This window comes from Physeter macrocephalus, chromosome 15 (genome assembly GCF_002837175.3).
Source record: "Physeter macrocephalus isolate SW-GA chromosome 15, ASM283717v5, whole genome shotgun sequence".
NCBI classification, from domain to species: Eukaryota; Metazoa; Chordata; class Mammalia; order Artiodactyla; family Physeteridae; genus Physeter; species Physeter macrocephalus.
The window spans coordinates 12,149,469-12,164,643 of NC_041228.1; the positions used below are offsets into that span (position 1 = coordinate 12,149,469).

Below are 15,175 nucleotides of genomic sequence, written 5' to 3' on the forward strand. Positions count from 1 at the left end.
CCCGGAGGAGGTCCCATGTGAGATAGCAGCGCTCCTGGTGGGGACGGGGCAGAGAAGGGTGGCTTCAGATAAGATGCTGTTTGAGGAGAATGGCTGTTTTCGAGGGTGGAGGTGCAAAACATCCGTTAATGAGTTTGTCCAAGGGTGAACTTTTCATTCACAGAACTGGAGAATGCGGGAGTTGCAGTAATTCTAGTCTTTTGAAACCTTTTTTGAAGCGTATTTTTTTAAGCACAAGGAAAAAGAGTCCAAGAGGGGGGTAGTGACTTTTCCTAGATCACGCAGCAAGTCAGAGGTAAAGCTCTTTGTAGAATTTGGAACCTCTGACATGGAATCCACTGCTTTTTGCACTCTGTACGGTGTACCACTTAACCCCTGCATCCCAGTACATCCCTTCTGTTATCCTGTGCGCATTTATTTATTCACTGACTAGCCCATCCATTGGTTCATGCATTCCTTTCTGTGTTCACACATCAACATTTATTAAGAATGCAAAGACGGACATGACAGCTCTTCGAAGAGTAGTCAGTGTGTTGGAGTGGGACCCCCACAAGTGCAGGGCAGCGGTACCAGCCAGGCGGCATGGAAGAGGCAGAGGGGGGGATTGTCATGGTGAGAATGCAAAAGGTTCCATGGGCAAGATGGCTTTTGAGCTGTGCCTTAAAGGAGGAAAAGGATTGCATTTGTTGAAGGAAACAGATTCTTTAGCTCTGTACCTCTAGAGGCAGCATGAAGGGTGGGTTGAAGAAGTGAGATGTTGGCCCCCAAAAGATGGGTTATAGCAGTGAATTCATCCGACAGGCCAGCAATGCACACTTCTTGTCTTCAGGGGCCATCCTTGGTGCTGGGCAGTGTGGGAGCATCAGGATGAAATGATCCACCCTTTCTCTTGAGCACCATGCCAGCTAGCGAGGGAAAAACCAAGTGTGGGCAAATAAAACGATAAAAGGCAAAACTAGCATTGACCTAGAACTTGTGACCCCGGGGTGTTAGCCGTGCTCTGCCCTTTACCTGTATGGTGTTTCAGCACCTTGGTTTTCTCACCTCCCCAAAACTGAAACTTGAACTGCCTTCCTATCCTAGTGGAAAGGAGAGGGCAGTGTCCAGTTGTGAGCCTGTTTCTTATTAGTTGTGTAACTGTGAGAAGTTATTTAATCACACTGGAGCTCAGTTCCTTACTGACAACATAAAGAGTTGGTTCACACATATTTTGTATTAGTGTGTATCTACATATATTTCATACATTCATGACATACCTAACTTTTTCTTAATGTTTTTCGATATTTGTAGGCTATGCTGCTCGTCTGCGAGTTTTTTCAAATTGTTGCAAATCTCCAAAAATGTCTCCAGTATAATCATTGAAAGAGATCCTTGCATAAGTGGACCCACATAGTTCAAACCCATGATTTTCAAGGGTCCACTGTCTATGAAATTTCCTTATAATAGGAAATACCCCCATGGATTTCTTACATGGGGAGTCCGGAGACTCTTGAGGTTGGGCCCTGCGGCCTCTCCTCCTGTCCTTTATCCTTGTAGTAGGTCGCTGGACAGGCCTTCCTCTGGACCCGTGCATCCTCTCCCAGAGGCATGCAGGAGGCAACAGGCATGAACACGGCGACAGACTGTCCTTGACTTTCTGGCCCAGAGACAGCTTCAGACATCCTGCCTCATTCCTCTCGGGAGGACCTGTTAGCCTGTGTTGTGGGTCAGAAAATGGGTCCAGTGTGGGTTCAATTCAGCCACAAGCAGCAACGACTGCTGTCCTCAGAGTGTTCAGCAAGTCCCTTTTGTGCTTTCTTCTCCACCATCCCCTGCCTACTGCTACTTTTCCAGGCTCCGGCAACCTCCCACTTACTTCATGCCTTTGTCACTCTGTGCTTTGCTTCCGCCTCTAGCATCTGATTGACCCTCCTTCCCTCCTTCTGGTCCTGTCCACAGTGAAAGCATCCTTTCTGCTTTGATCTCAGGGTTGCTGTGGAAACGGAAGATGCAGAGGATCGAAGCAGCAAGGAGGGTGCTGCCGCTTTCCTGTCTGCACTTTGTTCTTGGGGGGATCTTCTCTGCTCTCACGTCGTTTTGTTTTTATAAGGACAATTATTTCATTATAATTTCTTTTTTTTTTTTTCTGCAGAAGGACCAAGTGCAAACACTTGCCATTCAAGGCAACGCCCACACTGAATCCAGCCTTTTTCAGCTTGTTCACAGCAAACCCCTTCAAGTATAACATGGTAATTAAGAGTGTGGACTTTCAAGCCAGATGGTGTTCAAATCCTACCTCTGCCACTTACAAGCTGTGTGATCTTGGGCAAGTTGTTTAACCTCTCTGGGCCTCTGTAGTCTCATTCATACATTGGGAATGATTATACTTCATACCTCATAGGGTTATTGTGAGGGTTAAATGAGACGATACATGTAAAGCTCTTAGAACTTCACCTAGCATAGTGAGTACTCAATCAATATTACCCATCCCAGAAATCTCCATCCTAACTAAATCCATCTCTGTTAATGGCCTCGAGTGTGCTTTTGACTTTCCTACCTCTGATTTCAGATGCTCTTTTCACCTGCTTGGAATGACCTCTCCTTCCTTTGGCTTGTATACAAATCCTCCTTGTTGTTCAAAGCTGAGGAAACTTAGGAAAAGGCCTGGACCTAGACAGACCCTCCCTTGCACTCTGGTTTCACAACTGAGTTACTGCAGATCATTTGGCCTCTGGGTTTAAGCTCCCCACTCTGTGAAGTGGAAATATATATATATATATATATATATATATATATATATATATATATATTTATTTATTTATTTATTTATAGTTGATTTACAATATGTGTTAGTTTCAAGTATACAGCAAAGTGATTCAGTTTTATATATATATATTTTCAGATTATTCTCCATTATAGGTTATTACAAGCTATTGAATATAGTTCCCTGTGTTATACAGGAAATCCTTGTTGCTTATCTATTTTGTGTATAGTAGTGTGTGTCTGTTAATCCCATACCCCTAATTTATCACTCCCCCTTCTCCCTTTTGTAACCATAAATTTGTTTTCTGTGTCTGTGAGTCTGTTCTGTTTTGTATATAGATTCATTTGTATTACTTTTTTAGATTCCACATATAAGTGATATAATATTTGTCCTTCTCTGTCTGACTTACTTCACTTAGTATGATCATCTCTAGGTCCATCCATGTTGCTGCAAATGGCATTATTTCGTTCTTGTTTATGGCTGAGTAATATTCCATTGTATATATGTACCACATCTTCTTAAACCAATCGTCTGTTGATGGGCACCCCGATGTTCATAGCAGTACTATTTACAGTAGCCAAGACGTGGAAGTGGAGATAATTATACAGACCTGGTGGAGTTGTTGAAAGTAAAATCCTCAAACTCTGGCGGGTATTTGGAGCTTAATAAATGATAGATCTTCTTAAGCCAAGTCTTGCCAGTCCTTCCTGTCTGAACGTCCCCTCTGAACTCTTCTAGTAATTAATGATTCTAATATTTATCTGGTGAGTCATTGACCCTGTAGACCGTGTAGTACTTTGTGTTACCGTTTTTTTTCCCTGCTTGGGACTACTATTGGAATCTCATGACTGTTTAGCTTTTCAGACACACATAGTATCCGCCTCACTGCCATTGGGGTTCCTTGAGGGAAGACCCTGCACAGGCATTCCTAACTTGACCATAGCTTATTGAGCAAATTGCTTTCCAGGAGCCTCATGGGGGGCTTGAATTTTCCAACACCTCATTGACTTTCCACGGTGGTACCTTGGCCTGGTGCAGCTATGGCTTCAAGGTCCCAACTCTCTCATAAGTTTTGGGTTTTTTTGCATCTTTACCTTTGCATGGGACACTCTTCCTCCCTGGCTTAGGACCTTCCCGGCTGCCCCATTGACCAGCTGTGAGGCTGAGGCCAGCCCCTGAGTCCAGAGCTGGGACAGAGCAGATAAGGGCTCATTCTCAGAACCAGCTTGGTGATTGTTGGTTGCCTTCCTCGCCTCTCTTTCTTCTCTGTGAAAACATGAGCTTTGCAGTTGTGTTCCAAGAAACATGTCAACGGTCCTGTGCCCTGGACGTGGCCTCACCTGAGATAAGCCCTGGCTGTGGGCTCTAGGGAAGGAAAAGGTACAGCAGAGAGGACGATCTGATCAGTGAAGATTCTTCAGGCAGGGGCACCACCTCTGGCAGCAATGGCCCGGAGCCTGGGCTGCCTGGGTGCATGTGAAGACCAGGCCCGCCCCCAGAGGAGGGACTGTTGGCACTGCCTGGGCATCCTCTCCTGTCCCAGGCAGGTGCCTCCTGAGAGGTGTGGAGGCTTGCACCTGCAAGAAGCACTGGGGCCCATGATGGCAGCTCTCCAAGGCCTCAGCCATGGAGCCACGTGGCTGAGGCTATAGCTCCTGGAGCAGATGGGCCCTGGGTAAAGTGTGATCCAGGTCGTGTCACTCAAGCTCTTTGGACCTCACTTTCCTGCCTAGAAAAGAAACGTGTCATATCAGTGGTTTAGACATTAAAAAAAAAAAAAATCAGAATGCTTTTAAGTTTTTTCCAAAAGGGAATCGTGTGCATATTCCAAGTTTATAAAACAGATAAAAGGAGCAGCTCTTTCCTGCCATTCACTGCTACCACATGGCATGTACCCAAGGCACATCTGTGTAAAACTGGCTTCCCCAGACATGATTGAAACCCCGTGGGCTACTTACTCTCAGCTGTCTGTTCGAGGTCTCCCAGGCCGCTTCAGTGGTTCTCTCTGTCAACAGAGACGACAGAGCAGTGCTGGTGTACAGGGACAGGGGTCAAAATATTTACCCATTATGACCCAGTCACAAACTGATCAGAAAGGATGCTGGTTAGTGAACTGGTTAGACGTCAGTCATGCTTTTGTGTTAGAATCATATGGGAAGTGCTTTCAAAATACATTCTTTGGGTCCCATTCAGATTCATTTGAAAAAAATTGGGGGGCTATTATTTTCATTTTTTTTTTTACTTTAAAAATTTTTTATTGAAGTACAGTTGATTTACAATGTTGTGTTAATTTCTGCTGTACAGCAAAATGATTCAGTTTTACATATATATTCTTTTTCATCTTCTTTTTCATTATGGTTTATCATAGGATATTGAATATAATTCCCTGTGCTCTACAGTAGGACCTTGTAGTTTATCCATTCTATATATAATATTTTGCATCTGCTAATCCCAAACTCCCAACCCATCCCTTCCCCAACCCCCAACGCCTTGGCAACCACAAGTCTGTTCTCTATATCTGTGAGTCTGTTTCTTGGATAAGTTCATTTGTGTCATATTTTAGATTCCACATGTAAGTGATATCATATGGTATTTGTCTTTCTCTTTCTGACTTACTTAGTATGAGAATCTCTAGGTCCATCCGTATTGCTGCAAATGGCATAATTTCATTCTTTTTTTATGGCTGAATAATATTCCATTGTTTATATGTGCCACATCTTCTTTATCCATTCATCTATCGATGGACATTTAGGTTGCTTCCATGTCTTGGCTATTGTAAACAGTGCTGCAATAAATATTGTGGTGCATGTATCTTTTCGAATTATAGTTTTGTCTGGATAAACGTGAGGGCCATTATTTTGAACAATGTCCATAGGAAATAGGTAAATGCTCTCCCTCCAGCAACCCTAAATCAAAACACTAAAACCTTTATTCTGTCTCTTTGGTCGGGTGAGCGGTGTCCGGGGGGATGGCTAAAATGAAAAGGGACTTAAGTTAACCCTGAACACAGTCAGGGCAAGAATCTCACCGATGATACCTTGAAGCACTTACTCAGGGATGGGTACCATGCTGAACAGTCCATGAAATAGGAATATATTGGTTTCCTAGGGCTGCTTTAACAAATTACCACAAATTTAGTGGCTTGAGAGAAACACTAGAAATGATTTCTCTCACAGGTCTGGAGGCCAGAATCCGAAATCAAGGCGTTGGCAGGGCTGTGCTCTCTCGGAAGGCTCTGGGGGAGACCCTTCACCTCTTTTAGTTTATGAAGACTCCAGGCATTCCTTGGCTGGTGGCTGAATAACTGCATTCTCTACCTTTGTCTTTGTACAGACATCCCTTCTCCTGTATCTTCCCGGTGTCTCTTACAAAGACACTTATCAGTGGATAATCCAGGGGGATCTCATGACCCTTAATTACCTCTGCAAAGACTTATTTTTCAATTAGGATCACACTGATAGGTGTTGGAAGTGAGGATGTGGACATATCTTTTGAGGGGGAGCCATCATTCAACCCACTCTAAGGTATTACTAACACTGTTGTAGAGATGAGGAAACCTGGGCTCAATGCATGGAGGTGATTTGCCCATGGTCACTCAGCTGGTGGGTGGCAGAGCTGGGCTGGGACTCACCCTTGGGCTTGCTTTATGCACCGTCTACTAAAGAGCATTATGGAACCTCAGAGAATGTAGGACAGTCCTTAGCAATCCGGCTTTCAAGGCTCTGCCTCGCCCACAGAGGGCGCTCAATGTAAGTCTGTTACGGAGGTAGTTATTGATTCTGAGGCCTTGACCTGAGCTGCTGGGGGATGGGGAAGTGATCTATCTGCCTCTATATCCCTAACACAGTGCAGAAAATGTCAGACAGATGAAATTTAACGCCTATAAGAAGACACTGTGCTCATATGTCCACGTGTCTACAGCTTCGTTAGCGGTAGTGCACAGATGCCATGGAAAGAGGCTGTTTGGGAAGGCAGAGCTTCCTCAGATCTGTTCCTTGCCCACAATCTACTTAAGGGACTTCAGATCAGCCACTCTGCCTTGCTTTCCAAGGATGTAAGGTGGGGTTCGTTAGTAATGCTCACTCTTCCTACAGATCTCATAGGGTATTTCTATGTTTTGTTGATTTGGGGGGGGGGGTCCTGTATGAAGGCAGGAGGAAGTAAAAGATAAAATTTCCAAGCCCTTTCAAGCACTAAGGTTTTAGGAAAAAATTTAATTATGTTGTACACCACCAGATGTAAGCACATATTGTAACTGTGAGGGCAACATGCAATAGGGGACAGTCATGCTTTTTTGCTTAGATTAGAGCAAGAAACACTGCTTACACTTCGATTGGAAGGATGGAAGTTCGACAAAAATCCCTTTGTGACGTTGGGGGATGTATTTCATGGGAAAGGGTCCTGACACTGACTCCTCAGAGGAGAGTTTGGGAACCAGGAGGACGGTGGGGTGTAGAAGGCAGGAGTTGAGGGTGATGACACATTTTGACTTAAGGAAGCCTTTCCAAAAGTTACGGCTGTAAAACCTTGCAATGGTTGACTTGGGAATATGAGACGGCCTCGGAATCAACAAAACGGGGGCCAGATCCTTAACTCTCATCTGTGGATTTGGAGGGCTTCCTGCCTGGTAGAGGGATGAGAAGCCTCTATCTATCCAACTTGTTTAGAGCTTGTGCTTTGGAGTCAGAAAGACCCAGGTAAAGTTCCTCCATTATCATTTACCAATTATTGACTTTGTACAAGTTACTTAACCATCTCAGGTTCCTTGGCTGTAATAGCAATACTAGTATCCACTCCTTGAGGTTGAGTGTGAGATCAGAGGGGTCAAGGCAGGAAAAACACTTAGAACAGTGCTTGGCACCCAGTAAGCATTTAGAGGTTCTGATGCGTGTATGGAAAACCCTGTCGTCCTCATTTATGCGGTGTGGACTGTTTGGAAAAGCTCCAGGTTGGGGCAGGAGAGTCCTTGTGTGGTTAACGGACAAATGCTTTGGGACTTCCCTGGTGGCACAGTGGTTAAGAATCCGCCTGCCAGTGCAGGGGACACGGGTTCGAGCCCTGGTCCGGGAAGATCCCACGTGCCGCGGAGCAACTAAGCCCGTGCGCCACAACTACTGAAGCCCGCACGCCTAGAGCCCGTGCTCTGCAACAAGAGAAGCCACCGCAATGAGAAGCCCGCGCACCGCAACGAAGAGTAGCCCCCGCTCGCCGCAACTAGAGAAAGCCCGCGCGCAGCAACGAAGACCTAACGCAGCCAAAAATAAATAAAATTAAATCTTAAAAAAAAAAAAAAAAGGACAAGTGCTTTCTGTGTTTCGAGATGAAGGCACATTGAAGCTTGACATTTTTGTTTATTAAAAACTGTAAGTCAAGGCAAGGCTTGGTGGAGCACGAGAAGGTCGTCGTTTTCTGTGTTTGTGGCTCTCGGGCAGGGTGTTGGAATGCCCTGCTCCCCGGGACTTCCTTCTGCTGCTTTGGTGACTGCCCGCAGACAGGCCAGCTCCCAGGCATCTGAAACACCACTCAGGAGGCAGGAATTTGCAATCCGTTCCAAGCTGGAAGTGACTTTCATGTGATGGGGCCACCCTGCTCTGTGACTCTTGTAACTAATTCTCCCAGTTCTGGCAATTCTCCAAATTCCTGGGACGTGATCAAGTGACCAAACGACTTCAGGTCAGAATCAGGAGAAGGCTGTATCTGGAATCTAGTGTGAGAGCATGCGAAAAACTCAAGCCCCAAGATTCTTTATGATTTTCCGTATTCTTTCCAGGCAGCTCTTTTAAGGGAAGGAATATACAACCCTCAAAGTGGAAAGAAATTAAGTTTAGGTTAAAGAAAAAAAAAAAACAGAGGTGCAACTGGATGACCAAAGAGGTCACTATGAATGGCACACGTTCAGTTTTTGGGAACCCAAATCAATGGAAATGAACTGAATTGCCTTCAGTACATTTTTGTGAGTGAGTTTGGAACATTTATCGCTCTAAAGGTGACCTTATAAGAGAAACACTGCCGTGTGAATCCCAACCCTGGCTTCTAGCACTAGTTGGGCCTCTAAACTCACTGTGAAACTGTGAGCAAACCTCCTAACTTCTCAGGAAGTCAGTTTCCCTATTTCTAAAATTAGTTGGCTTCAGAGTTTCCTTCCCTATTTAAAATTCTTTGTTGTATTTTCAAGTGTTAGACGAATTCACCCTTGATAGATCCATTACAGAATTCGTAAGGATCTCTGATGTTTACAGAGTGCCTCATTGTTTCATTTGTTGTTGAGAAGCTTCCGAGCGTGGCAGGAAGGTTTTGTTACCCCAGCGTATAGATTAGGAAGCTGAGGCTCAGGTCAGCTGAGTGTCAAGGCCAGGATTTTCTGGCTGGTGATCAGAGAAGGTGAGACGAAACCTCAGATCTCCTGATATCTAGTCCAGATATGAGTTCTTCCCAATCTTGCCACCTAAATTGTTGACAGAGCAAGAAACCATATCTAACCATGGCTGGGTTCTGCCAGAGACAGAATCCTGCCCCACTTGCTCTTCTGAATAATGTTATCGGCCACCTCAGGCGGTTCTTCTAAGGTTCCCGTCTGGAGTCCAGTTTACAGTCAAATGCGCTCCATGTTAAAAATGCAGATTTCCAATGTGGGTCTTATAACCAGGCATGCAAAGGCACCAAGGGAATGGTAGGAGGGGTCTAGGTTGGAAACTAGGCAGGTGGGCATCTCTTTTCCACCATTAACTGGCTGCTCCTTTACCTTCGTTTTTCCACCTTTAAAATGGGTCATATCGTATCCAATGTTTAGGATACTCATACAGGAGTTCTCTTGCTCTCTTCCTCTTGTCTTAATCATTTGTAACTGGAATATTTGACATTCATTACAAATGATGCCATATAGGGACGTGGAATGCTAGAAAGATGGTTGTCATATGTTGCTATGGGAAACAAAGGATACAGAGTAGTATGTCTTGTATGAACTCTTTTTGTGTAAAAATGTAAAATAAGGTATACAATGAAGAGAGAAGGATCATCACCCGTGGGCTAGTTATGGTTTTCCTTAAACGTGTAAGTTGACTATATGTTATGTGTTAATTCTTTTTTTTTTTTTTTTTTTTAAGTTTCTTTTAAAAGTGTGCAGAAGAGGATTCTATTTGGGAAAACAATTGGATAACCAGTTTACTTCCAGGTGGTGGTTGAATAAGACCGATTCCCACAAATTTTCAAAACAAGTTGTGTTCTTCCCAGTAATTGCTGCTTAGCCCTCTTTTTGTTCAAGACTGGCACTCCCAGCTGCCCGCGGGTCAGGGCGATTGAGGATGCCACCGCCAAGCGCACTTGGGCCTCTGGGCGCCACATCTGCTGCTTGCCTTTGCCAGACAGCTGTGTTCCGAGCAAGCAGCGTGGTGACACTCACCTGCGGGAGATGTGGGTCGTGCACTTCGTCTGCAGGCCGGGGGACAAAGAGCGGACGGTTCCACTCCAGCAGGTGGGCCGGCCAATCGAGAAAGGGCTAGAGCAATGCAAAAAGAATGTCTGTTGCTCTTAGCAATGAGCGAGGGTGCCCCAGCTGTTGGACCAAGACCGTGGGCAGGATGCTGTTGTAATTTGGCCAAGAACCCACAGTCCCTGGGCTCGGGACTTTCAACACAGAGGATCCTGAGGGGAGTTTTCCCGTAAGTTCCCTAGTAGGGCTGGAGAGAGACAGAAAGACAGAGGGAGGAAACTGCGCACACACATGCAGAAGCATCAGTTACACACGTAGAGACATCAGCGTAACACACAGATTCCCTGCTCCAAGGTGTATTTCTGTCACATTTCTCTCAGTCTCTTTTTTTTTTTTGGCCTTGCTGCGTGGCTTGTGCGACCTTAGTTCCCTGACCAGGGATTGAACCTGGGCCCTCGACAGTGAGCGCACGGTGTCCTAACCGCTGGACCGCCAGCGAATTCCCTCTCAGCCTTGTCAGGAGCAGAGAGGGGTACCTTTCTTTGCTCTCAGTAAGCAATGGCTCCAAAATTGGAAAATGAAATAACTATTTCATGCCTGAAGGTAATTTTTAAAAAACATTTATTTTATCGGAGTATAGTTGATTTACAATGTTGTGTTAATTTCTACTGTCCAGCAAAGTGATTCAGTTATACACACACACACACATATATATGCACACTGAATGTAACCTTTATTTTAATTTTTGTATTTAAGTGTATTTCTTTTTATGTATTTCATTTTGTTTCATGGAAAGTGACATTGTTTTTCCATTTCTGAAAGTAATGGCGTTCTTTTAAAAGTACACTGATGTAAGTAAAATGGGGTCACTTATAATGTTAATAATATTGTTAGAATGTGGAATTGGCAAAAATCTTTCGAGTGATGCAAACCACTGAAATGTGGGCAACACCATTCCTCACTGGCCTGGGAGTTGAAAGACCTGCGGCTTTGCCGTCTCACCTACTAATTGGGTGAACGTAAGTCAGTGGCTCCCGAGCTTGTCTGTACATTGGAATCACCTGACGGGGAAGCGGAGGGAGGGTTTCAAAAACTACTGATGTGTGTTTCTCATCCCCAGAGATTCTGATGGAGCAGACCTGGGGTATGGCCTGGGTGTTGGAGTTTGTAAAAGATCCCTAGGTGATCCTAATGGTAGGCGTATTGGGAACAGCTGCCCCAAACAAATTCTATCGCCCCTTAGTTTCCTTATCTGTAACATGGGGGCCTTGAGTGTCTACAAAACAGGGTCTGCCCTGCCCTCCACATTCTTAAAAATGCAAGCAAATAGCTTCAAGTGAATGATTCAACACTTTCTCCCTGAAAGGGATTGCTGGACAGTATGAGACTTCAGCGTTCTAGAAGGAGAGGAAAGTATCAGGTCTAGTCTGGGGCCATTGGTGCAAAAGGAAGAAGGTGGAACAGAAAATGGAGAGGAAAGGGTTGCCTCACAGAAACTCTTTTCTCCAAGCCAGCTTCGCTGATAATTCGTATTTTTAGATAGGAACAGTGTGGGGTGGGCAGAGCTAAGTAAGACCTGGATCTAGGAGACGTGGGCTGCCATGGGCTAGCGGTGTGACCTCAGACAAGCCACTCTACCACTTTGGGCCTCAGTTTCTCCATCTGGAGGATGAGGGCGTGGACTGATTGGTCCCTAAGTTCCCTTCCCTTGTGCCTGGGGAGAACCGCTAAAGCTTACCCCCCCCCGCCCCCCTCCCTCCTCTCCCCGCCCCTGCCCCGTCCTTTTGGCTTTTTGCCAGCAGAGTCCCCAGCGGGGTCGGTAGATGGCGCTAGAGACCTTCGAATTAGGCTTTTAGGGTCGTTGGGTCCTCCTGATTCATCCTTTCACCCTGGCAATGCTGGGAACGCTGCCCTGGAAGGAAGGCTTTTCTGTTGCTGGGCTCGACAGCTGCTGTCTGAATTTATTCATTTGTGAGCCACAAAGGCGCAAAATTTAAAGGAAAAGCATTTATTTGGCGTTCCCAGCCCCACTAGGGCACAGTACACTTGGACCACATTGGTGCTTGGATCCCAGTTATATCTTTCCTCTCTCACTGGGGTTAGACTTCACCTGTGTCTGATATTTGGTAGATGTTCCTGCAATGATGAATCAGTGAGGGAGCCTGGGCATGCTTAATAGGACTTTAGGGGTAAGAGAGAAACCTGGGTCATTTTTAAAAGCAAAACCAATTTCTGGGAGGGACTTCAGTTTGGATATACTATATTCCATCTCCATGAATGAAAGAAGCGTGGAGCTCTCTTCCACATTCCAAGAGTTCTGCTGGCACATAGGTAGATTATTACATTGTGATGCAATAAACACAATGGCAGTTGAGGCCCAAAGAACAAATGGCCTAGAGTGCAATACAAAGCTTCAAAAGCAAGGACTTTTCCCCAGAGACAGAGAGAACTGTTTTCTGTACAGGACCTGAGTTTTCTGTTTATAACAAGAACTGTGGATGAATACATCTAATGCTCCTGGAAATGAAAAAGATATTCATAGAGGGGATGCTTAGAACCTGAATGCTAGGGGTAGTTAGTGTGATGTTACCAGATTAGCCAAAGAACCCTTTCAGACATTTTTTTTTTTTTTTTTTTTTTTTTTTTGGCTGCACCGTGCAGCATGCAGAATCGGTTCCTCGACCAGGGATCGAACCTGTGCCCTCTGCAGTGGAAGAGCAGATTCTTAACCACATGGCCCGCCAGGGAAGTCCCCCCTTTCAGTCTTTGGGGGAACGTGCTGGGAGGGCAAGAGGAAGGGGGGGCAGTCTGGGATAGACAGACGCAGACTAAGAGCACTGAGTGCCTGGTATTTAAGCTGTCAAGAGGTCACTTGGTTGGCTTCCCCGTAATTCCCAGGGTCAATCTGGTGTGATAAACTTTTCCAGCAGTCAAGCTTATCTAGGATACGCTTTATCTTGGAAGTTACAGAAACTTCCAAGAAGCAGCCAGCTGGGTTTTCCCGTGCCCCTTGTATAGTGCTGCCTCAGCTTCTCCACGTTTACGGCGTTTATGAAGATCCGTAACAGCTGGCTCCAAACCCGGCCCCTAGGAGAATCGTTTCCGGGAGGATTCTGAAGACTGTGTTTCAGCTTCCAGACCAGCAAGAAAGTAAGTTGAAAATCCCGTGTTCATAACATTGCAGTTATAATCATAGCCGCCATTAATTGAATGCCTCCCAAGTGCCAGACGGTATGTTAGGGAGTTTTCACTTAATTGCACTGAAATCCATGAGAGGCCTGCCAGGGCCCCGTCCTTCCATCCGCGTCGGTGGAGGATTGGAAGAGGGGAAGTCGTTTGCCCTCGGCTCCCGTAGCTGGAGAGCAACCGGGCTGGAACTGTAACTAGGGTGCCCAACTCAGCCCAGTTCGCTCAGGACTTTCCCGGTTTTCAAACTGAAAACCCCATGTCCAGTAACCACCCGGGTCCTGGGCAGCAGGGATGGTTGGTCAGCCTAATATGCATGTATGTTGGGTTCTCTCTGCTGTGCCATGGCGGCGCTGAGAAGGGTCCTCCGCTCCTCTCACGACAGCCAGCGGTATGTGGTTTGCGCTTCTCCTTGAAACCCCCTATGGGACGTGCCATGCTCCTCCTTATCTGTCCCCGAGTGTCTGCTCCGCCACTGCCCAGGGCCTTGTCCCCTCCCAGCTGTTTCCTGGCCCCTCCATTGCCTGCTTGCTCTTGTTTTGAGTCCGTCCCTCTACTGTTCATCTGTTTGGAGCTTCCCCCAAGCACCCAAGGTGTGGCTGGCTCCAAACCATCTGAAGACTTGAACTGGAGTTCCAGCTGAGCCCCCTCCTGGCTGTGCCCCAGGGATCCCTGGAGCCTTTGCTTTCTCATCCAATATGAGGTGATAGCTGTACTCACCTCGAGACCCTGACATATAGTTTAACTTACATGCAAGCTATGAAATTGATTTTGAACCTGAAAGGCACTGCACGCATTGGCTATTGTTGCTGTTGGCGGCTTCCTACTTTCCCTGCCTACCTCGGGAAGGACACATGAGTTCAGTGGCAGTGTGGACCCTCCAAGCTTGGAAGCTTTTGGTGTCTGCTGGCCTGGATACCCATGGCTTGTGTCTTGGGTTTCTTCTCTGCATTTTGTGGCTTTAAAAACAGGATTTTGTGAGTGTTTGAGAAATTAGCTTGTGAAATGCTTAGTCTTGTCTCTGGACTGGCTTCAAGTTGAAAAGGACGTTGCACCCGTGTGTCTTCAAGTCAGCTCTCCAGACCCAGCCCTGGGAACGCTGGCTCACAGTGATGTCCATAAGTATTTGTGGCATGAATGAATCAGTGAATGAAAGTGACAATAAGTGATGGAGAGGACCTTACAATGGGAAGGTAAAATTGCTTTGCGAGGCTAAAAATATTCGATGCAACAAACAAGCTGATCTCTCACAAACTCCTGAAATCTTTCTAGAACAAGGTGGCTTGTGAAGAAATACATTAAGTAAGAAGTGTAATCCTTTCCCTTTTCTTCTCTGCCCTAGTTCTTTTCACCCCTCGTTGTGGTCCTTCCCACCGTAATTCCATGCCTCTCGTCATCAACTAAGCACAGGTATGAGCCATTTTTATCGTACCTATTTTAGCAGCCCTCAAGTAGGTTATTTTGCCCCCCTCTCCAAACCAATCCAGGGCGTGGCCGTTTTCAGTTATCTCTGTTATTTCATCTTATGTCACTGGTTACTTCTCAGCCTCCTTTGCTGGTTTCTTCTGTCTGCTCATACCTCTTACATTAGAAAGCCCAGGGCTCCATCCTTGGGACTTTTCTCTGTCTGCACTCCTTCCCTTGGTGATCTCATTCAGTCTTTTGGCTTCAATTATTATTTCTATCCCATGACTCTCAAATTTGTATTTCTGGTCCAAACCTCTCTCCTGAATTCACACATTCACCTGCCTACAGGGCATGCTCACTTATATATATATATATATATATATATATATATATATATTTTTTTTTTTTTT

At 45.6% G+C, this 15,175-nt stretch overlaps 1 long non-coding RNA gene across 1 annotated transcript in view; it reads left to right on the top strand.

Annotated features, from left to right (window-relative positions):
- The first annotated feature begins 1,500 nt into the window (after nucleotides 1-1,500).
- LOC114487862 (uncharacterized) overlaps nucleotides 1,501-15,175 on the top strand; it is a 49,421-nt gene continuing 35,746 nt past the window's right edge. Inside the window, exons 1-3 of the long non-coding RNA XR_003683362.1 lie at nucleotides 1,501-2,228; nucleotides 13,191-13,322; nucleotides 14,701-14,768. This is a non-coding gene — a long non-coding RNA (uncharacterized lncRNA). The remainder of the gene's footprint in view (nucleotides 2,229-13,190; nucleotides 13,323-14,700; nucleotides 14,769-15,175) is intronic.